Here is a 22,186-nt window from a genome sequence, read left to right as displayed (position 1 = left end):
ACGTGCCTGGCAGTGCGGGCTCATCTCTCCCTGTTACCCGGAGACACACGGGCCTGGCAGTGCGGGCTCATCTGTCCCTGTTACCCTGAGGCACACCTGCCTGGCAGTGCGGGCTCATCTCTCCCTGTTACCGGGCACACGGGCCTGGCAGTGCGGGCTCATCTCTCCCTGTTACCCTGAGACACACGGGCCTGGCAGTGTGGGCTCATCTGTCCCTGTTACCCTGAGGCACACGGGCCTGGCAGTGTGGGCTCATCTCTCCCTGTTAACAGGCACACGGGCCTGGCAGTGCGGGCTCATCTCTCCCTGTTACCCTGAGGCACACGGGCCTGGCAGTGCGGGCTCATCTCTCCCTGTTACCCTGGGGCACACGGGCCTGGCAGTGCGGGCTCATCTCTCCCTGTTACCCTGAGGGACACAGGCCTGGCAGTGCGGGCTCATCTCTCCCTATTACCCTGAGGGACACGGGCCTGGCAGTGCGGGCTCATCTCTCCCTGTTACCCTGAGGCACACGGGCCTGGCAGTGCGGGCTCATCTCTCCCTGTTACCCTGAGGCACACGGGCCTGGCAGTGCGGGCTCATCTCTCCCTGTTACCAGGCACACGGGCCTGGCAGTGCGGGCTCATCTCTCTCTGTTACCCTGGGGCACACGGGCCTGGCAGTGCGGGCTCATCTTTCCCTGTTACCCTGAGTCACACGGGCCTGGCAGTGCAGGCTCATGTGTCCCTGTTACCCTGAGGGACACGGGCCTGGCTGTGCGGGCTCATCTCTCCCTGTTACCCTGAGGCACACGGGCCTGGCAGTGCTGGCTCATCTACCCTAGGGCACACGGGCCTGGCAGTGCGGGCTCATCTCTCCCTGTTACCCTGAGGCACACGGGCCTGGCAGTGCGGGCTCATCTCTCCCTGTTACCCTGGGGCACACGGGCCTGGCAGTGCGGGCTCATCTCTCCCTGTTACTGGGCACACGGGCCTGGCAGTGCGGGCTCATCTGTCCCTGTTACCCTGAGGCACACGGGCCTGGCAGTGCGGGCTCATCTACCCTGGGGCACACGGGCCTGGCAGTGCGGGCTCATCTCTCCCTGTTACCCTGAGGAACACGGGCCTGGCAGTGCGGGCTCATCTCTCCCTGTTACCCTGAGGGTCACAGGCCTGGCAGTGCGGGCTCATCTCTCCCTGTTACTGGGCACACGGGCCTGGCAGTGCGGGCTCATCTCTCCCTGTTACCCTGGGGCACACGGGCCTGGCAGTGCGGGCTCATCTCTCCCTGTTACCCTGAGGGACACGGGCCTGGCAGTGCGGGCTCATCTCTCCCTGTTACCGGGCACACGGGCCTGGCAGTGCGGGCTCATCTGTCCCTGTTACCCTGGGGCACACGGGCCTGGCAGTGCGGGCTCATCTCTCCCTGTTACCCTGAGGCACACGGGCCTGGCAGTGCGGGCTCAACTCTCCGTGTTACCCTGAGGCACACGGGCCTGGCAGTGCGGGCTCATCTCTCCCTGTTACCCTGAGGCACACGGGCCTGGCAGTGCGGGCTCATCTCTCCCTGTTACCCTGAGGGACACGGGCCTGGCAGTGCGGGCTCATCTCTCCCTGTTACCGGGTACACGTGCCTGGCAGTGCGGGCTCATCTCTCCCTGTTACCCGGAGACACACGGGCCTGGCAGTGCGGGCTCATCTGTCCCTGTTACCCTGAGGCACACCTGCCTGGCAGTGCGGGCTCATCTCTCCCTGTTACCGGGCACACGGGCCTGGCAGTGCGGGCTCATCTCTCCCTGTTACCCTGAGACACACGGGCCTGGCAGTGTGGGCTCATCTGTCCCTGTTACCCTGAGGCACACGGGCCTGGCAGTGTGGGCTCATCTCTCCCTGTTAACAGGCACACGGGCCTGGCAGTGCGGGCTCATCTCTCCCTGTTACCCTGAGGCACACGGGCCTGGCAGTGCGGGCTCATCTCTCCCTGTTACCCTGGGGCACACGGGCCTGGCAGTGCGGGCTCATCTCTCCCTGTTACCCTGAGGGACACAGGCCTGGCAGTGCGGGCTCATCTCTCCCTATTACCCTGAGGGACACGGGCCTGGCAGTGCGGGCTCATCTCTCCCTGTTACCCTGAGGCACACGGGCCTGGCAGTGCGGGCTCATCTCTCCCTGTTACCCTGAGGCACACGGGCCTGGCAGTGCGGGCTCATCTCTCCCTGTTACCAGGCACACGGGCCTGGCAGTGCGGGCTCATCTCTCTCTGTTACCCTGGGGCACACGGGCCTGGCAGTGCGGGCTCATCTTTCCCTGTTACCCTGAGTCACACGGGCCTGGCAGTGCAGGCTCATGTGTCCCTGTTACCCTGAGGGACACGGGCCTGGCAGTGCGGGCTCATCTCTCCCTGTTACCCTGAGGCACACGGGCCTGGCAGTGCTGGCTCATCTACCCTAGGGCACACGGGCCTGGCAGTGCGGGCTCATCTCTCCCTGTTACCCTGAGGCACACGGGCCTGGCAGTGCGGGCTCATCTCTCCCTGTTACCCTGAGGCACACGGGCCGGGCAGTGCGGGCTCATCTCTCCCTGTTACCCTGGGGTACATGGGCCTGGCAGTGCGGGCTCATCTCTCCCTGTTACTGGGCACACGGGCCTGGCAGTGCGGGCTCATCTCTCCCTGTTACCCTGGGGCACACGGGCCTGGCAGTGCGGGCTCATCTCTCCCTGTTACCCTGGGGCACACGGGCCTGGCAGTGCGGGCTCATCTCTCCCTGTTACCCTGAGGGACACGGGCCTGGCAGTGCGGGCTCATCTCTCCCTGTTACCAGGCACACGGGCCTGGCAATGCGGGCTCATCTCTCCCTGTTACCGGGCACACGGGCCTGGCAGTGCGGGCTCATCTCTCCCTGCTACCGGGCACGGGCCTGGCAGTGCGGGCTCATCTCTCTCTGTTACCCTGGGGCACACGGGCCTGGCAGTGCGGGCTCATCTCTTCCTGTTACCGGGCACACGGGCCTGGCAGTGCGGGCTCATCTCTCCCTGCTACCGGGCACGGGCCTGGCAGTGCGGGCTCATCTCTTCCTGTTACCGGGCACACGGGCCTGGCAGTGCGAGCTCATCTCTCCCTGCTACCGGGCACGGGCCTGGCAGTGCGGGCTCATCTCTCCCTGCTACCGGGCACATGGGCCTGGCAGTGCGGGCTCATCTGTCCCTGTTACCCAGAGGCACACGGGCCTGGCAGTGCGGGCTCATCTGTCCCTGTTACCCTGAGGGACACGGGCCTGGCAGTGCGGGCTCATCTGTCCCTGTTACCCTGAGGCACACGGGCCTGGCAGTGCGGGCTCATCTCTCCCTGTTACCCTGAGGCACACGGGCCTGGCAGTGCAGGCTCATCTCTCCCTGTTACCCTGAGGGACACGGGCCTGGCAGTGCGGGCTCATCTCTCCCTGTTACCGGGCACACGGGCCTGGCAGTGCGGGCTCATCTGTCCCTGTTACCCTGAGGCACACAGGCCTGGCAGTGCGGGCTCATCTCTCCCTGTTACCCTGAGGGACACGGGCCTGGCAGTGCGGGCTCATCTCTCCCTGTTACCAGGCACACGGGCCTGCAGTGCGGGCTCATCTCTCCCTGTTACCCTGAGGCACACGGGCCTGGCAGTGCGGGCTCATCTACTCTGGGGCACACGGGCCTGGCAGTGCGGGCTCATCTCTCCCTGTTACCCTGAGGTACACGGGCCTGGCAGTGCGGCTCATCTCTCCCTGTTACCCTGGGGCACCAGGGCCTGGCAGTGCGGGCTCATCTCTCCCTGTTACCCTGAGGCACACAGGCCTGGCAGTGCGGCCTCATTGCTCCCTGTTACCCTGAGGCACACGGGCCTGGCAGTGCAGGCTCATCTCTCTCTGTTACCCTAGGGCACACGGGCCTGGCAGTGCAGGCTCATCTTTCCCTGTTACCCTGAGGCACACGGGCCTGGCAGTGCGGGCTCATCTGTCCCTGTTACCCTGAGGGACACGGGCCTAGCAGTGCGGGCTCATCTGTCCCAGTTACCCTGAGGCACACGGGCCTGGCAGTGCGGGCTCATCTCTCCCTGTTACTGGGCACACGGGCCTGGCAGTGCGGGCTCATCTCTCCCTGTTACTCTGAGGCACACGGGCCTAGCAGTGCGGGCTCATCTCTCCCTGTTACCCTGAGGCACACGGGCCTGGCAGTGCGGGCTCATCTCTCCCTGTTACCCTGAGGCACACGGGCCTGGCAGTGCGGGCTCATCTCTCCCTGTTACCCTGAGGGACACGGGCCTGGCAGTGCGGGCTCATCTCTCCCTGTTACCGGGTACACGTGCCTGGCAGTGCGGGCTCATCTCTCCCTGTTACCCGGAGACACACGGGCCTGGCAGTGCGGGTTCATCTGTCCCTGTTACCCTGAGGCACACGGGCCTGGCAGTGCGGGCTCATCTCTCCCTGTTACCGGGCACACGGGCCTGGCAGTGCGGGCTCATCTCTCCCTGTTACCCTGAGACACACGGGCCTGGCAGTGTGGGCTCATCTGTCCCTGTTACCCTGAGGCACACGGGCCTGGCAGTGTGGGCTCATCTCTCCCTGTTAACAGGCACACGGGCCTGGCAGTGCGGGCTCATCTCTCCCTGTTACCCTGAGGCACACGGGCCTGGCAGTGCGGGCTCATCTCTCCCTGTTACCCTGGGGCACACGGGCCTGGCAGTGCGGGCTCATCTCTCCCTGTTACCCTGAGGCACACGGGCCTGGCAGTGCGGGCTCATCTCTCCCTGTTACTGGGCACACGGGCCTGGCAGTGCGGGCTCATCTGTCCCTGTTACCCTGAGGCACACGGGCCTGGCAGTGCGGGCTCATCTACCCTGGGGCACACGGGCCTGGCAGTGCGAGCTCATCTCTCCCTGTTACCCTGAGGAACACGGGCCTGGCAGTGCGGGCTCATCTCTCCCTGTTACCCTGAGGGTCACAGGCCTGGCAGTGCGGGCTCATCTCTCCCTATTACCCTGAGGGACATGGGCCTGGCAGTGCGGGCTCATCTCTCCCTGTTAGCCTGAGGCACACGGGCCTGGCAGTGCGGGCTCATCTCTCCCTGTTACCCTGAGGCACACGGGCCTGGCAGTGCGGGCTCATCTCTCCCTGTTACCAGGCACACGGGCCTGGCAGTGCGGGCTCATCTCTCTCTGTTACCCTGGGGCACACGGGCCTGGCAGTGCGGGCTCATCTTTCCCTGTTACCCTGAGTCACACGGGCCTGGCAGTGCGGGCTCATGTGTCCCTGTTACCCTGAGGGACACGGGCCTGGCAGTGCGGGCTCATCTGTCCCTGTTACCCTGAGGCACACGGGTCTGGCAGTGCTGGCTCATCTACCCTAGGGCACACGGGCCTGGCAGTGCGGGCTCATCTCTCCCTGTTACCCTGAGGCACACGGGCCTGGCAGTGCGGGCTCATCTCTCCCTGTTACCCTGAGGCACACGGGCCGGGCAGTGCGGGCTCATCTCTCCCTGTTACCCTGGGGCACATGGGCCTGGCAGTGTGGGCTCATCTCTCCCTGTTACTGGGCACACGGGCCTGGCAGTGCGGGCTCATCTCTCCCTGTTACCCTGGGGCACACGGGCCTGGCAGTGCGGGCTCATCTCTCCCTGTTACCGGGCACACGGGCCTGGCAGTGCGGGCTCATCTCTCCCTGCTACCGGGCACGGGCCTGGCAGTGCGGGCTCATCTCTCTCTGTTACCCTAGGGCACACGGGCCTGGCAGTGCGGGCTCATCTCTTCCTGTTACCGGGCACACGGGCCTGGCAGTGCGGGCTCATCTCTCCCTGCTACCGGGCACGGGCCTGGCAGTGCGGGCTCATCTCTTCCTGTTACCGGGCACACGGGCCTGGCAGTGCGAGCTCATCTCTCCCTGCTACCGGGCACGGGCCTGGCAGTGCGGGCTCATCTCTCCCTGCTACCGGGCACATGGGCCTGGCAGTGCGGGCTCATCTGTCCCTGTTACCCAGAGGCACACGGGCCTGGCAGTGCGGGCTCATCTGTCCCTGTTACCCTGAGGGACACGGGCCTGGCAGTGCGGGCTCATCTGTCCCTGTTACCCTGAGGCACACGGGCCTGGCAGTGCGGGCTCATCTCTCCCTGTTACCCTGAGGCACACGGGCCTGGCAGTGCAGGCTCAACTCTCCCTGTTACCCTGAGGGACACGGGCCTGGCAGTGCGGGCTCATCTCTCCCTGTTACCGGGCACACGGGCCTGGCAGTGCGGGCTCATCTGTCCCTGTTACCCTGAGGCACACAGGCCTGGCAGTGCGGGCTCATCTCTCCCTGTTACCCTGAGGGACACGGGCCTGGCAGTGCGGGCTCATCTCTCCCTGTTACCAGGCACACGGGCCTGGCAATGCGGGCTCATCTCTCCCTGTTACCCTGGGGCACACGGGCCTGGCAGTGCGGGCTCATCTCTCCCTGTTACCCTGAGGCACACGGGCCTGGCAGTGCGGGCTCATCTCTCCCTGTTACCCTGAGGCACACGGGCCTGGCAGTGCGGGCTCATCTCTCCCTGTTACCCTGGGGCACACGGGCCTGGCAGTGCGGGCTCATCTGTCCCTGTTACCCTGAGGCACACGGGCCTGGCAGTGCGGGCTCATCTCTCCCTGTTACCGGGCACACGGGCCTGGCAGTGCGGGCTCATCTCTCCCTGTTACCGGGCACACGGGCCTGGCAGTGCGGGCTCATCTCTCCCTGTTACTGGGCACACGGGCCTGGCAGTGCGGGCTCATCTCTCCCTGTTACCCTGGGGCACACGGGCCTGGCAGTGCGGGCTCATCTCTCCCTGTTACTGGGCACACGGGCCTGGCAGTGCGGGCTCATCTCTCCCTGTTACCCTGAGGCACACGGGCCTGGCAGTGCAGGCTCATCTCTCCCTGTTACCCTGAGGGACACAGGCCTGGCAGTGCAGGCTCATCTCTCCCTGTTACCGGGCACACGGGCCTGGCAGTGCGGGGTCATCTCTCCCTGTTACCCTGAGGCACACGGGCCTGGCAGTGCGGGCTCATCTCTCCCTGTTACCCTGAGGGACACGGGCCTGGCAGTGCGGGCTCATCTCTCCCTGTTACCAGGCACACGGGCCTGCAGTGCGGGCTCATCTCTCCCTGTTACCCTGAGGCACACGGGCCTGGCAGTGCGGGCTCATCTACTCTGGGGCACACGGGCCTGGCAGTGCGGGCTCATCTCTCCCTGTTACCCTGAGGTACACGGGCCTGGCAGTGCGGCTCTTCTCTCCCTGTTACCCTGGGGCACCAGGGCCTGGCAGTGCGGGCTCATCTCTCCCTGTTACCCTGAGGCACACTGGCCTGGCAGTGCGGCCTCATTGCTCCCTGTTACCCTGAGGCACACGGGCCTGGCAGTGCAGGCTCATCTCTCTCTGTTACCCTGGGGCACACGGGCCTGGCAGTGCAGGCTCATCTTTCCCTGTTACCCTGAGGCACACGGGCCTGGCAGTGCGGGCTCATCTGTCCCTGTTACCCTGAGGCACACGGGCCTGGCAGTGCGGGCTCATCTCTCCCTGTTACTGGGCACACGGGCCTGGCAGTGTGGGCTCATCTCTCCCTGTTACTCTGAGGCACACGGGCCTAGCAGTGCGGGCTCATCTCTCCCTGTTACCCTGAGGCACACGGGCCTAGCAGTGCGGGCTCATCTCTCCCTGTTTCCTTGAGGCACACGGGCCTGGCAGTGCGGGCTCATCTCTCCCTGTTACCCTGAGGCACACGGGCCTAGCAGTGCGGGCTCATCTCTCCCTGTTACCTTGAGGCACACGGGCCTGGCAGTGCGGGCTCATCTCTCCTTGTTACCCTGAGGCACACGGGCCTGGCAGTGCGGGCTCATCTCTCCCTGTTACCCTGAGGCACACGGGCCGGGCAGTGCGGGCTCATCTCTCCCTGTTACCCTGGGGCACATGGGCCTGGCAGTGCGGGCTCATCTCTCCCTGTTACTGGGCACACGGGCCTGGCAGTGCGGGCTCATCTCTCCCTGTTACCCTGGGGTACACGGGCCTGGCAGTGCGGGCTCATCTCTCCCTGCTACCAGGCATGGGCCTGGCAGTGCGGGCTCATCTCTCTCTGTTACCCTAGGGCACACAGGCCTGGCAGTGCGGGCTCATCTCTCCCTGCTCCCGGGCACAGGCCTGGCAGTGAGGGCTCATCTCTTCCTGTTACCGGGCACACGGGCCTGGCAGTGCGGGCTCATCTCTCCCTGCTACCGGGCACGGGCCTGGCAGTGCGGGCTCATCTCTCCCTGCTACCGGGCACATGGGCCTGGCAGTGCGGGCTCATCTGTCCCTGTTACCCTGGGGCACACAGGCCTGGCAGTGCGGGCTCATCTCTCCCTGTTACTGGGCACACGGGCCTGGCAGTGCGGGCTCATCTGTCCCTGTTACCCTGAGGGACACGGGCCTGGCAGTGCGGGCTCATCTCTCTCTGTTACCCTGAGGCACATGGGCCTGGCAGTGCAGGTCCATCTGTCCCTGTTACCCTGGGGCACACAGGCCTGGCAGTGCGGACTCAACCGTTCCTGTTGCCCTGGGGCACACGGGCCTGGCAGTGTGGACTCAACCGTTCCTGTTGCCCTGGGGCACACGGGCTGGCAGTGCAGTTTTCTAGTGTGATAAATGGTGATGTTCCATAGATTTTGCTGCGGCTTCATCAAACATACACAAGTCCAAAACGTCATTGTAAGTGACATTAAATATGTGGAATTATTGTTCAGATACATTAGTCCAGTGTCCATTTTAAATTCTTTTGAGATGCAATTTTATTTTCCTTGTCTTGAGACCGTAGAATTACTATTTATCCTCACCCAAAATACATCTTTTTTCTCATTGCAAAATTGTAGAAAATGGGACAGATAATTTGCATGTGTATTGGTGTGAGCCCATTGTAGACATTCAGAGGGGGCTTTATTGATTCACCTTGGCCTGTGATACACTTAAGTGGTGTACTGTATATTGAAGTTATATTCTGCACCATGATCTCCAAAGGAGGAAGGATTCTGAAGCTATGTAAAAAGATGCTTGCAAACACATATAAGTGCTTAAACCACTTCTTTACATAAGGTACTTTGAGAGCTTTATGGAGACAACTGCAGATGCTAGTGAGTCAGAGTGGAGCTGGAAAAATTACAGCAGGTCAAGCAGCATAAAGAAGGGGAATTGAGATTTCAGATTGGAACCTTTGACCTGAAACCATGACTCCCTTTCTTCTCTGATGCTGCTTGACCTGCTATGCTTTTTCCAGCTCTACTCTTTAGAGTCATAGAGATGTATACCCTTTGGTCCAATTCGTCCATACTGACCAGATAACCTAAATTAATCGAGCCCCATTTGCGAGCACTTGGCCTATATCCCTCTAAAAGGAGGACGTGACGACTACAGATGCTGCAGATCAGAGTCAAGAGTGCGGTGCTGGAATAGCACAGCAGGTCAGGCAGCATCGAGGAGCAGGAGAAACATTGATTCTCCTGCTCCTTGGATGTTGCCTGACGCACTGTGCTTTTCCAGCACCACACATTCAACCCATATCCCACTAAACCCTTCCCATTCGTATACCCCTCCAAATGCCTTTTAAATGTTGTAGCTCATTCTGTAAACATAGCACCCTCTGCGTGAAAATGTTGCCCATTAGGTCCCTTTTAAATTTTTCCCCTCTCACCCTAAACCAATGCGCTTTAGATCTGGACTCCCCCACCCCATTACCCTATCCATGCCCCTCATGATTTTATAAACTTCTATAAGGGCACCCTGCAGCCTCCGATGCTCCAGGGAAAACAGCCCCAGCCTGTTCAGTCTCTCCCTAGAGCTGAAATCCTCCAACCCTGACAACATCTTTGTAAAATGTTTCTGAACCCGTTCAAGTTTCCCAATATCTTTCTGATAGGTGGAAAACAGAATTGCACACAATATTCCAAAAATGGCCTGACCAATGTCCTATACAGCTGCAACATGATCTCCCAACTCACTTACTCAGTGCTCTGACCAATAAAGGAAGACATACTAAACGCCTTCTTCACCATCCTATCTACCTGCAACTTCACTTCCAAGGAACTATGAACCTGAACTCCAAGGTCTCTCCTCAGCAACACTCCCCAGGACCTTACCATTAAGTGTATAAGTCCTGCTCTGATTTGGCTTTTCAAATGCATCACTTCACATTTATTTAAATTAAACTCCATCTGCCACTCCTCTGCCCATTGGCCCATCTGACCAAGATCCCACTGTACTCAGACGTAACCTTCTTTGCCATCCACTAGACTTCCAATTTTGGTATCATGTGCAAACTTACTAACTATACCTCCTATGTTCACATCTAAACCATTTATAGAAATGATGAAAAACAGTGGATCCAGCACCGGTCCTTGTGGCACACCACTGGTTGAAAAGCAACCCTTCACCACCACACTCTGTCTTCTACCTTTGAGCCAGTTCTGTATCCAATGGCTAGTTCTCCCTGTATTCGATGTGATCTAACCTTGCTTACCAGTTTCCCATGAGGAACCTTGCCATATGCCTTACTGATGTCTATATAGATCATGTCCACCATTCTGCCCTCATCAATCATCTTTGTTATTTCTTCAAAAAACTCATCAAATTAGTGAGACATGATTTCCCACACGAAAAGCCAAGTTGACTATCCCCAATCAGTCCTTGCCTTTTTAAATAAGTGTAAATTCTGTCCCTCAGGACTCCCTCCAACAATGTGCCCACCACTGATGTCAGGCTCACTGGTCTATAGTTCTCTGGCTTGTCCTTACCACCTTTCTTAAATAGTGGCACCACGTTAGCCAACCTCCAGTTTTCTGGCACTTCACCTGTGACTATCGATGATACAAATAGAGGCCCAGCAAGCACTTCCCTAGCTTCCCATAGAGTTCTAGGGTACACCTGATCAGGTCCTGGTGATTTATCCACCTTAAGACATCTAAAACCTCCTCCTCTGTAATATGGACATTTTTCAAGATGTCACCATCTATTTCTCTACATTCTGTATCTTCCATGTCTTTCTCCACAGTAAACACTGATGCAAAATACTCATTTAGTATCTTGCCCACCTCCTGCAGCTCCACGCAAAGGCCGCCTTGCTGGCCTTTGAGGGGCCCTATTCTCTCCCTAGTTACCCTTTTGTCCTTAATGTATTTATTAAATCCCTTTGGGTTCTCCTTAGTGTATTTATAAAATCCCTTTGGATTCTCCCTAACTCTATTTGCCAAAACTATCTCATGTTTCCTTTTTGCCCTCCTGATTTCCCTCATGCCTTTATACTCTTCTAAGGATTCATTCGATCTATCCTGTCTATGCCTGACGTATGCTTTCTTCTTTCTCTTAACCAAAACTTCAATTTCTCTAGTCATCCAGCACTCCCTACGCCTACCAGCCTTACCTTTCACCCTAACAAGAACATACTGTCTCTGGACTCTTTTATCTCATTTTTGAAGGCTTCCCATTTTCCAGACATCCCTTTACCTGCCAACATCTGCCCCAATCAACTTTTGAAAGTTCTTACCTAATATCATAAAAATTGGCCTTCCTTCAATTTAGAACTTCAACTTTTAGATCTAGTCTATCTTTTCCATCACTATTTTAAATCTAAGAGAATTATGGTCGCTGGCCCTAAAGTGCTTCCCCACTGATACCTCAGTCACCTGCCCCGCCTTATTTCCCAAGAGCCAGGGTTAGAGGATCTCAGCTACAGGGAGAGGCTGAACAGGCTGGGGCTGTTTTCCCTAGAGCGTTAGAGGCTGAGGGGTGACCTTATAGAGGTTTACAAAATTATGAGGGGCATGGATAGGATAAATAGACAAAGTCTTTTTCCTGGGGTCGGGGAGTCCAGAACTAGAGGGCATAGGTTTAGGGTGAGAGGGGAAAGATATAAAAGAGACCTAAGGGGCAACTTTTTCACGCAGAGGATGGTATGTGTATGGAATGAGATGCCAGATGATGTGGTGGAGGCTGGTACAATTGCAATATTTAAGAGGCATTTGGATGGGTATATGAATAGGAAGGGTTTGGAGGGATATGGGGCGGGTGCTGGCAGGTGGGACTAGATTGGGTTGGGATATCTGTTCGGCATGGACGGGTTGTACCGAAGGGTCTGTTTCCATGCTGTACATCTCTATGACTCTGACTCTAGTAGGTCAACGTTTGCACCTTCTTTAGTTGGTACATCCACATACTGAATCAGAAGATTTTTTTTGTACACACCTAATAAATTCCTCTCTATGTAAACCCTTAACACAATGGCAGTCCCAATCTATATTTGGAAAATTAAATTCCCCTCCCATAACCACTGTTACTAGATAACCAGTCATCTTACTGATACTGATATCTCCTGCTGGCTATTGGGGGGGTTTATAGTAGAATCACAATAAGGTGATCATCCATTTCTTATTTCTCAGTTCCACCCAAATAACTTCCCTGGATGTATTCACAGGAATATCCTCCCTAAGTACAGCCATAAATTTTATGCCTAATCAAAAACGCCACTCCCCCTCCTCTCTTGCACCCCCTTTCCTATCTTTCCTATAGCATTTGTATCCTGGTACATTAAGCTGCCAGTCCTATCTGTTCCTGAGCCATGACTCTGTAATTGCTTATGATATCCCAATCCCATGTTCCTAACCATTCCCTGTGTTCATCTGCCTTCTCTGTTAGGCCGCTTGCATTGAAATAAATTCATTTTAATTCATCAGTCCTACCTCGTTCTCTGCTTTGTTCCTGCCTGCCCTGACTGTTTGACTCGCTCCTTTTCCCAACTATACCAATCTCAGACTGATCTCTTTCCTCACTATTTCCCTGGGTCACCACCCACACCTTGCTAGTTTAAATCCTCCCAAGCAGCTCTAGCAAATCTCCCTGCTAGCATACGAGTCCCCTTCCAATTCATGTTCAATCCGTCCTTATATAGGTCACTTCTACTCCAGAAGAGATTCCAATGGTTGAATAATGATCCCCTGCACCAGCTCCTCAGCCATACATCAATCTGCTCTTTCTCCTATTCCTATCCTCACTAGCTCGTAACACCAAGACTAATCCAATTACTACTACCCTTGAGGACCTCCTTTTTAAATTCCTGACTAACTTTCTATATTCTTTAGCTTATTGTTTAGACCACAAGGGACCATGGGCATGTCTAGTAGAGAAAAACAATTGGCTACAAAGCTTGAAGGATACCAGTCCATATCAATGTATGATGGGCAAGGAAACAGGTCCAAGTCTGTGGTAGCCATCTATCTCTCTCTTGCATTTGTATTTCCACTATAGATATCATAGAATCCCTACAGAGTGGAAACAGGCCATTCAGCCCAACAAGTCCACCCAACCCTCTGAACAGCATCCCACCTATACCCATCCCCCTACCCTTCTCCATGGCTAGCTTACCTTACCCACACATTCCTGAACACTATAGACAATTTAGCGTGACCAATTCATCTAACCTGCACATCTTTCGACTGTGCAGCTCAAGGACAGCTCAAAACTCCACACAGGGAGTCACCTGAGGGTGGAATCAAACCCAGGTCCTGGCGCTGTGAGGCAGCAGTGCTAACCACTATACCACCATGCCATCCATTTGTGTATGGGTTGTGGCTGTTGCTGGCATGTCAATAGTTGTTGCTAAACCTAATTGCCCTTGAGCTGAATGTCAAATAGTGCCTTTCAAACCTCATTTTTTTTCCCAAAGCACATTGCAGCTAATCAAATATTCTGGAAATGTCATCATCGCTATAATGAAGGAACACGGTCACCAAAATGTGTACAGCAATATTTTGTGTAAATATTTAAATGACGACCAGCTAATCTGTTTTTTTCAATGATGTTAGTTGAGGGATAATCTATGACATCATAGAGAACACCATATTCTTCTTCAAAAAGTGTTACTGGATCTTTTACATCCACCTGAGGCAGGCAGCTGATGACACAGTGCCTTTGCACAGATTATATACTTAGGTTTTTAACAATGGACTCAAAATGCTTCAACTTAATGGTATTTGATCCTCCTTTGGAAGGAGATTTGCAGATTCATGAGGTGTTTTGCTGATGTTAGATGCTGTCAAAGTTTAGCTCTTCTAGAGACATTCTATCATCAAATCACGAAGTTAGCTCAGCAGGATGTAGTGGTGCAACTGGTCCTGTATAGGAGGAACATGAGGGTGGGAATGGATAGAAATTGATTTCCTCTTAAAGTATGGTTTTCTGGTTGCAAATTACCTGAGTAGCATACGTGTATTGTTCACGTTGCATGTAAACACACCCAAAAATAGCTATTCCATTAACACTCCACTTTCAAGATCTTCTTTGTCTCTCATTGTTCATATCTTTAATCTTCCATCATTTTTCATCTTCCACTCTAGGACAACATGATCCTGACACCATAATCTCTGACACCTACCTCAGACTTCTCTGGCCCTGTATCAGCAATGCATTGCCACTTCAGTTTACCTGCCCAAACACTTGCTTGCTTCAGCTTTGATATCCTCTGCCTATTATTCTTAATTGACTTCCACCTCCAGTCCTTTATAGGAGGGTCACATATACTTTGTTTGGAAATATAAACTGAAAATGGAAGTTTGTATTATTAGTTGTTTTACAATTCAAAGAAAACAGAACTCTGTGGTACTCACTTATCGGTGTAATTTTGGGAGAAAGTTGATTTAAAACTTTTGTGAGTCACCTTGCACCAGGTGTCTTTGAGTTTTAGAAAACAGCCTTTGGATTGGCTTCAAGTTGCATTTTGTCACAGACGTGAGAGACAGTTAGATCAGACCTCCAGAAGTCTGCAAGCAAGCCCGATAATTTGTTCAAGCCAGATGGAAGAAAATCAGCACTGAAAGATTCTGCAAAAACTAGCTCAAGCAAATAACCTTGATCCAATGACTCACTACTGAATTGAGGTTTAGCTCAGTTGACTGGACGGTTGGTTTGTGATACCGACAATGTGTGTTCAATTCTCACACTGGCTAAGGTTACCATGAATGACTCTCCTTACCTGAGGTGTGGTGGCTGTCAAGTTAAATCACTGCCTGTCTCTAATGAGAGAGCAGCCCTATGGTCTGGTAAGTCTGTGGTGACATGACTGACTGAGGATCACTGTGGTTGACAATATCATTGCTAAAAATCAAAGGAACTGTGAGGAAGTCATCCATCCCTTGTGGATTCCTGATCTAAAGAATGTTTTCCTTTTTGTCTATATCATCCACCCATGTGTGGAACCTTACATAAATCTGAGCAACATGGGCTCTGGTCATGTGTGGCAGAATCAGATAAGCTGTTCAGCAAAGAGCATCTCAATGTTGAGATCATCTGGTTCTATCTTCTATGCTTTTCAGAAGCAGCATGATGAGATTCTCACAATGTTACGGTGAGATGCCAATTGACAGGGATTAACACATACTAAATGCCTTGCTAATGATACAGATCATTTCATTAATATCCAGATTCCCATTTTACCAAACTTGCCAAACAAACTAACATAGGGAAAATTCGACAAGGAAATCAGCGTGATACCTGGCAAATTCAGCTCACCATTCACATTCATTTTGCTTACAACAAAACTAACCCAGGGCATGATCAATGGGCACCATGCATACAGGTATCCCTCATTCACAGATATTGGATTTTGGCATCTGCTAACCCATCATGACCATCCTGCCGCTTTTCCTTTTCACTAGCAATGCATTTGAAGAAGCTCAGACTTGCATTACAGGGCACACCAATAGCTAGAGTTGAATGCCTGCAGAAGGGGCACTTTGAACACATGGATAGGCACCCAGCTCACAGACTGCACTTGGCTGCAATTCAGGGCTGCTTACTTGCTCTCCTAGTACTCCCTCACTTAGCACCTATCTGCAAGCTCACAGCATCCATGTCTTGCCTTGCCATGCCAAGTATCATAGTCACAAAAACAGACATTCTGTCTTGCTAAGCGGTTCTCAGTCTAGGGGGTTCACATATTGTGGAACAGCTGTATGCCGTTGTCAATCTGCACTACAGAACAACAACTTGTGAGACAAACACATTGCATTTGCAGCAAACACGTACTCATGTTTCTATGTCTTAGGGGAATAGTCCCCACCTAAATACATGGGAGTACCTTCAGATAAGGTTAAAGCATAATCCAAAGAGATTCCACACTAAGAACAAAAGAGAAACTAGAGAGAGAGTACGGCCCCTTAAAGACCAACGGCCACCTTTCTATTGAACTTCAAGAGATAAAGGAGATATTAAATGAATATTTTGTGTCAGCTTTTACTGTGGAGAGAGAAATGAAGGCCAGAAAATTCAAGGAAATAAACATTGATGTTTTGAAAATAATTTACCTGACAGAAGAGGAAGTGCTGGAGGTCTTAAAAAACGTAAAGGTGGATCAATCTCCCGGACCTGATCAAGTGTGTTCTAAAGCATTGTGCGAAGTTAGGGAGGAAATTGCAGGTCCCCTGGGAGCAATATTTATATCATCCATATTCGTAAGTGAGGTGCCAAAGGATTGGAGAGTGGCTAATGTTGTGTATTTATTGAAGAAAGGCTGTAAGGAGAAACTAGGGAACTATAGACTGAGAGTCTGACATCGGTGGTGGGTAAGTTATTAGGAGATGATTATGAAAGGTAGGATTTACATGCATTTGGAAAGGCTAGGAATATAGTGTGGAAACAGGCCAATCAGCCCAATAAGTCCACACTGACCCTCCGAACAGTAACCCACCCAGACCGATTTCCCTACCCTATATTTACCCCTGATGAATGCACCTAACACTATGGGCAGTTTAGCATAGCAAATTCACCTGACCTGCACATCTTTGGATTGTGGGAGGGAGCTGGAGCACCCAGAGGAAACCCACACAGACACAGGGAGAATGTGCAAACTCCACACAGAGAGTTGCCTGAGGGTGGAATCAAACCCGGGTCCCTGGTGCTGTGAGGCAGCAGGGCTAATCACTGAGCCACCATGCTGCCAATAATTAGAGATAGTCCCTGGTTTTATGCCAGGAAAATTATGTCTCACAAATTTGAGGTTTTTGAGAAAGTAACCAAAAAGATTGAGAGCAGAGCAGTAGACATTGTTCACTTGGACATTGGTAAAGCCTTTGATAAGGTTCTGCATGGGAGACTGATTAGTAAAATTAGATCACATATGATTCAGGATGAACTTGCCAATTGGATACAAAATTAACTTTACAGTAGGAGGCAGAGGGTAGTTGTGGAGGGTTGTTTTTTGGACTGGAGGCCTCTGACCAGTAGCATTCAACATTGTTTGGTATCAGGTCCACTTTTGAATGTCATTTATATAAATAACTTGGATGAGAATATAGGAGGCATGATTAGTAAGTTTGTAGATGACATCAAAATTGGTGGTATAGTGGACAGCGAAGAAGGTTATCTAAGATGACAAACAGATCTTGATCAATTGGGTCAATGGGCTGAGGAGTGGCAGATGGAGTTTAATTTGGATAAATGTGAGGTATTGCATTTTGGTAAAACAAACAAGGGCAGGACTTATATAGTTAATGGTAGGGTGATGTTATAGAACAGAGAGACCTAGGGATTCAGGTACATAATTCTTTGAAATTTGCGTCACAAGTAGGGTGGTTAGGAAGTTGTTTCATTGCTCTGATCTTTGAGAACAGGAGTTGGGATGTCATTTTAAGACTGTACAGGACATTGGTGAGGCACCTTCTGGAGTACTGTATACTGTTCACCCTGCTTTAGGAAGGATATAGTTAAACTTGAGAGGGTTCAGAAAAGATTTACCAGGATGTTACTGAGAATAGAGGGTTGAGTTGTAAGGATAGGCTGGAACTCATAGCAGTTTATAAAATCATGAGGGGCACAGATAAGGTGAATAACAAAAGTCTTTTTCCTATGGTGGGGGCATTCAAAACTAGGGGCATGCATATTTTCAAGGTGAGAGAAGAAAGATTTAAAAAGGACATGGGGGCAATATTTTCACACTGAGTGGTAAGTGTGTGGAATGAACTTCCTGAGGAAGTGATGGATGCACATACAGTTACAATGTTTAAAAGACATTTGGATAAGTACATGAATAGGAAAGATTTGGAGGATGTGAGCCAAACGCAGGCAGGTGGGACGAGTTTGGTTTGGGAACATGGTCGGCATGGACTAGTTGGTCCAGAGGGTCTGTTTCTATGCTTTATGACTATGATTCTAAATCCAAATACAGCACAACCACTTATTCCCCCTTATTAACTCTATTCTTAAAAAATCTGTCAAGTTTGATTTCCCTTTAATACATCTATATTGACTCTGCCTAATTAATTTCTCAATATCAACTAATCATACACTTTATATTAGATTCTCATAATTTTTCATATTACTGGCATGAGGCTAACAGATCTATAGTTGCCCGCTTTGTCTGTCCTTCCTAAGTTAAACCATTGAATTAAATTTGCAGCTCTCCAATCTGCAAGCACCATTGCGGAATTGCTAAAATTTTGAAAGATGATTAGGCATCCAGTATCCTGTAGTCCTCTCTTTCAACACTTTACGGTGTAGGTCATTGGGTGCTAGGAATTAATCACTTTGCAACCCCATTAATTTCTCCAGTACTACTTTTTGTTTTATTCAATCACAGAACATGGGTGTTACTGGCTCATTTATTGCTCATCCCTAATTACCCAGAGGGCACTTAGAGTCAATTTTACTGGAGTAGGCTAGACTAGTAAGGACAGCAGTTTCCTTCCTAAAGGGCATTAGTGAACCAGATAGGATTTTCCTTTCAATCAGCAATTATTTCAAGGTAATCATTAGGTTCTTAATGCCCAACTTTTATTGAACTCAAATTCCACCATGTGCAGGATTCGAACCTGGGTCCTCAGAACATTAACCCAGGTCACTGGATTAATAGTCTGACGATAATATCACTCAACCATCACCTACCCTATTTTTTACTAATACTAATGTCTTTTAGTTCCACACTCTCACTAAGCTTTTAGATCTTGATTTATTAATTACTATCTTAACCATGCAGCACATTCACTCAACAGCTTTCACTCACCTCACCTTCCCAAATTACTAACCCTTCCTAGTCCCCTACACTTCAAACAGATTCACTGAGAACACTTCACCAATAAGGCTCTTCCATCCATTCCCCTCATGTTTAACCCTCCCTTTGTCTTATTGCAAGAGAAAATGTCTCATATCCAGGTTGAATGGGCAAAGGGAGGCACTGCTGGACATTAGGTTCCTCACCCCACATAAAGAAAAAGTGTTTGTTTGAGTTAGCAGCTCGTGGGGATGAGGGGATCAAGTGTAGCACTCTTAATTTCTGCTGGATATGTGCATGGATCTGCATTCTGACAGTGTAGCCACCAGCATTCAGCAGCAATGGCAAGGCAAGAGGAGGACAAGGGACTTCAGCATCATTCCATGTGCCTTTTCTTCTCCAGAAGACTGGTGGTACCAGCTGACACACATAGGGGGCAGCAACCCAAAAAAACACCCAGAATTATCTTCTCAGCACAGTCCTGAAGTTACCAGTTCAACTACCTGACCCTGGCCCATCCTCCCCACCCAGCATCCCATTCTCCCCACCCCGTATCTCCAGACCACCCTCCCCACCCTGCATCCCCGGCCCATCCTCCCTACCAGCATCCCTTCCTCCACAATCCATATCCCCGGCCCACCCTCCCCACCCCGTATCCCTGGACCACCCTCCCCACACTGTATCCCCGGCCTATCCTCCGCACTCTGTATCCCTAGCCCAACCTCCCCACCCTGTAGTCCCGGCCCATCCTCACCACCCAGCATTCCCCGACCACCCTCCCCACCCAGCATTCCCGGACCATTCTCCCCATCCCATATCCCATCCCCCCCACCACTCATCCCTGGCTCATCCTCCCCACCCTGCATCCCCGGCACATCGTCCCACCCTCTAATCCCGGCCCATCCTCCACATCCCACATTCCTGGCCCATCCTTCCCATCCTGCATCCATGGCCCATCCCCCCCACCCCACATCTCTGGCTCACCCTCCCCATCCCGCCCCCCAGACCATCCTCCCCACCCCAATCCCTGGCTCATCCTCCCCATCCCACACCCCCAGACCATCCTCCCCACCCCAATCCCTGGCTCATCCTCCCCATCCCGCACCCCCAGACCATTCTCCCCATCCCGCATCCCCGGCTCATCCTCCCTATCCCACATCCCCGGCCCATCCCCCCCACCCCACATCCCTGGCTCATCCTCCCCAACCCGCATTCCTGCCCCATACTCCCCACCCCACATCCCTGGCTCATCTTATCCATCTCGCATGCCCGGCCCATCCTGCCCACCCAGCATTCCCAGCCCATCCTCCCCATCCCGCATCCCCGGCCCATCCTGCCCACCCCGCAATCCCAGCCCATCCTCCCCATCCCGCATCCCCAGCTCATCCTCCCCATCCCACATCCCCAGCCCATCCCCCCCACCCCACATCCCTGGCTCATCCTCCCCAACCCGCATTCCTGCCCCATACTCCCCACCCCACATCCCTGGCTCATCTTATCCATCTCGCATGCCCGGCCCATCCACCCTATCCCGCATCCCCAGCCCATCCTTCTCACTCTGCATCCCTGGCCCATCCTCCCCACCCCGCACTCCCGGACCATCCTACTCATCACGCACCCTCGGACCATCCTCCCCACCCCACACACCCGGACCATCCTCCCCATCCCGGATCCCTGACCCATCCTCCCCAACCCACATCCCTGGCCCATCCTCCAACGCCGCATTCCCGACCCCTCCTCCCGACCCAACATCCTTGGCTCATCCTCCCCATCCCGCATCCCCAGCCCATCCTCCCTATCCCGCATCACCAGCCCATCCTCCCCACCCTGCATCCCTGGCTCATCCTTCACATCCCGCACCCCCAGACCATCCTCCCCACCCACATCCCCGGCCCATTCTCCGTACCCTGCATCCCCGGACCATCCTCCCCATCACGCATCCCTAGACCATCCTTCCAACCCCACATCCCTGGCCCAACCTCCCCATTCGGCATCCCTGGTCCATCCTCCCCATCCCGCATCCCAGGCCCATCCTCCCCACCCCACATCCCAGGCCCATCCTCTCCACCCCACATCCCAGGCCCATCCTCTCCATCCCGCATCCCTGGCCCATTCTCCCAACCCCACAACCCCAGCCCATTCTTCCCACTCTGCAACACCGGCCCATTCTCCTCATCCCCGGCCAATCTCCCCATCCCACATCCCCGGCCCATTCTCCCCATCCAGCATTCCTGGCTAATCCTCCCTATCTCGCTTCCCTGGCTCATCCTGCCCATCAAGCATCCCGGGTTCATCCTCCTCATCCTGCATCCCCAGCCCATTCTCCCCATCCCGCATCCCCGGCTCATCTTCCCCATCGCATATCCCCGGCAAATCACACCCACCCCACATCCCTGGCTCATCCTCCCCAACCCGCATCCCTGCCCTATACTCCCCACCGCACATCGCCGGCCCATCCTGCCCACCCCGCAACCCCAGCCCATTCTCCCCATCCCACATCCCTGGCTAATCCTCCCCATCCCGCATCCCTGGCTCATCCTCCCCATCCCGCATCCCTGGCTCATCCTCCCCATCACACATCCCTGGCTCATCCTCCCCACCCCACGTCCCCCGCCCATCCTCCTCATCCCACTCCCCCGCCCATCCTCCTCATCCCACATTCCCCGCCCATCCTCCCCACCCCACACCCCTGGCCCATCCTCCCCACCCTTCATCCCTGGCTCATCCTCCCCACCCGACATCCCTGGCTCATCCTTCCCACCCTTCATCCCTGGCTCATCCTCCCCATCCCGCATCACTGACCCATCCTCCCCACCTCACACCCCCAGACCATCCTCCCCACCTTGCATCCCATCCTCCCCACCCCACAATCCTGGCCCATCATCCCCACCCCACGTTCCTGGCTCATTCTTCCCCCCCCCGCCAACATTCCCGGCCCATCCTCCCCATCCCGCATCCCTGGACCATCCTCCCCATCCCGCAACCCCGGCCCATCCTCCCCTCCCCACACTCCTGGACCATCCTACCCACCTTGCATCCCATCCTCCCAATCCCGCAACCACGGCCCATCCTCCCAATCCCGCTTCCCTGGATCATCCTCCCCACCCCACACTCCTGGACCATCCTACCCACCCTGAATCCCATCCTCCCCATCCCGCATCCCCAGCCCATTCTCCC

The sequence above is a fragment of the Chiloscyllium plagiosum genome, unplaced genomic scaffold (assembly GCF_037043375.1).
Source record: "Chiloscyllium plagiosum isolate Xiang-an unplaced genomic scaffold, Cpla_swu_hap1 HiC_scaffold_7, whole genome shotgun sequence".
Classification (NCBI taxonomy): Eukaryota; Metazoa; Chordata; class Chondrichthyes; order Orectolobiformes; family Hemiscylliidae; genus Chiloscyllium; species Chiloscyllium plagiosum.
Note: the sequence above shows the minus strand (reverse complement) of the source record.